Source organism: Sphaeroforma arctica (assembly GCF_001186125.1).
Source record: "Sphaeroforma arctica JP610 unplaced genomic scaffold supercont1.312, whole genome shotgun sequence".
NCBI classification, from domain to species: Eukaryota; class Ichthyosporea; order Ichthyophonida; genus Sphaeroforma; species Sphaeroforma arctica.
The window spans coordinates 74,253-76,972 of record NW_014040246.1 but is presented as its reverse complement, the minus strand read 5'-3'; positions in this window follow the sequence as shown (position 1 = coordinate 76,972).

Here is a 2,720-nt window from a genome sequence, read left to right as displayed (position 1 = left end):
GGTCAAAAAGCGAGAAAGGAAGAACGGGTCAAAACATTAAGTTAGCATAACATATAGTTAATGTTTCTCAGGCGGAGAAGTTAAGCGTTCTCGGTTACCCTGTGAGTTTTGGGCTTAGGTCCAGTAGGTCCGTGGTGATCGACTGGACGTTTCTTGCGCTTCAGTGTCTTAAGCACATATGAAGGATGAGCATTAAAGCTCGGAATAAATGCTGTAGGCGGATAATTTTTGATTTCCGTGCCTTCAGACGATGGAAACATGCTATCTTAATTAGTTTGTGACTTATGCAGGCGTTTACGCCATTTTCGATTAAAGGCTTTTAAATAATCTTGATTATCGAAAGCATCTGAAGTCAACTCAGCTATTGTACCGTCGATAAAGCGTATACGATAGTATGTATAGCCTCCCTTATCCGTTCTCCATATAATGTCTTTAAATTCAGACCGATTAAGAGGGGCATTGAAGTCATGTCTTTTTGCGAGTATAATTTTTGTAGTCGAAATACGACTTGTGCCTATATTAAGCGCACTAGAACCTTCGGGGTTGTTTACCTCGTACGTTCTACTTTTAGTGTCTTTTACAGAGATTAGATATGTACCTATCCATTTAGATGTTAATACAGTAGCATCGGAATTACTTTAACGGATGTTAACTATGTCACCAACCTGATACTCTGCTATCTTTTTGGTAGTGTTCCAACACTTTTGCCTTTTTAATAAGGCTATATTGCGTATTTCTCGCAAGCAAGGATATATAACGTTATAAATAGGTTGTACCTTTTCTAACCATGGTAACTCATGGTGATCCGGTTCGTCCTTGTTAAAGGGGATTTGTAACTCACTATATCTGCCACGAAAATAGTGCGCGGGTGTATTCCCTGTAACCAGATCAGCACACTCGTTCATTTGTGTTTGTACCCACTTAAGGTGGTACGGCCAATCATCTGCATCATCCGTTAACGCAGTACGCAAGAAGAACTTAAGTCTTCTACGGCGCGTTTCATTCGCGCCTTGCGTTTGCGGTTTATATGGCACACCTCTCTTATGGCATATGCCGGATACGAGTACTAGTGATTCCATTGCGACATCGCAGAACTCACTACCGATATCAGTGCACATATTACCTGGCCACCCGTGGTCAGCAAAGACTTGGCAACATAATTCTGCCACGGTCTGCGTATTCTTATCTTTTAATGGATAGAGCAAGTTAAACCGTGACGCCACATCAAAGAGGTGGCATACGTAACGGTCGCCTGTGTGCTCGGACATGGGCAGGTCAACCAGATCTGCGCCATGGAACATCTTCAGTCACACTCTTAAGCGGTGCGAACCCATAGCGCTTGATCTGATTGAGATCACAGTCTGTACATGACTAATATACCCTGTCAACTAAAGTTGCCAGCTTAGGGTGCGCGATCCCATTTTGCTTAGCATCTTTAAGTGCGTCTACTACGTTCTGGTGCTTCAGCTTATGGTTTTGCGTCAGCCAAGCAAGATTATTTTTTCATTCTGCTTTTCCAGAATAAAGATAGAGTGTTGAGAATCCACTTGCGTGGTCTCTAAGTCTGTAGTGTTTCCAGACTCTTGTCCTTCTTTTGCATGAGTGTCAAGTGTGCGCTCATGTGCGTTAGATACACCTGGCCTATTAAATAGTCGCATTATATGTGTATACGCTTCAGGATTTATTATTATTAATCCCTTTAAAAATAGGGTTTGAAAGACCTCGGGCTTGGACTTTATGTTATTAAACAGAGTCCCAGCTAGAGACTGACGCTTCTTAACAGTAGTGACATTAGTAGATTGTATTTCTTGTGCACCGACTTCAATTACTGTGTTGCCTTTGAACTGTTTATCGTTCAATTGGGTCTCAGAAGAGGTCCATTTGATTGTTCCAATGGAACCTATACGACATATTATAGTATGTCTCCAGGGCGTCTTCTGGACGGCTCGGGCACCCTGATATAGGAAAGTATCTACATCCCTATATAAATATATTGGCTCGCATTGTATCATGCTTATTAATTTATTGAGCCATGAATCTTTACTCCGTAATGGGCAACACAACGGGATGGTAGCTTTCTGTATATGAACATAATTTAATAGCTGGGCAGTTAACTGCCATGGTGGATTATCCCACGCATTATAATTGGAGAGCTCTATTTGAAAGGCGTCTCCCAAAGGATGATTTATTGTCCTGTAATTCGATAGTTGTGCATTATGATGTGCAGCAAACATATCTATGGTATGTGGCCCTAATATCTTTTGAACCAGTTCAACCCACCTGGGGTTACATTTCCAGTCAGTGGCTAGTAACTCACGTACGGATTTATTAAAGTCCGGTACGAAGCGTGATAACATATCCGGTAAATGGTTATGTATTCCTGGCAGATGTTTTATATCAAAATGAGACTTTGATATTGTATCATGCCAGCGACTCAGTAATTGTGAGTCGGGTTTCATCTCTTTCATATATTGAAGAGATTTCTGATCACATATCAGCGTAAATGCTGTTCCGTATAAGTAATCTCGGAAGTGTGTTAGAGCTGCCACTATGGCTAATAGCTCTTGTTTAACAGTTGGGTAATTCAACTGTGAAGCATTCATTGCTCGACTAAAGAATTGTATATATCTAGGTTTGCTATCTATAACCTGATATAATACTCCTCCTAAGGCTCAGTCGTAGGCGTCCGTTGCTATTTCAAACGGCGCGCCATCGACTGG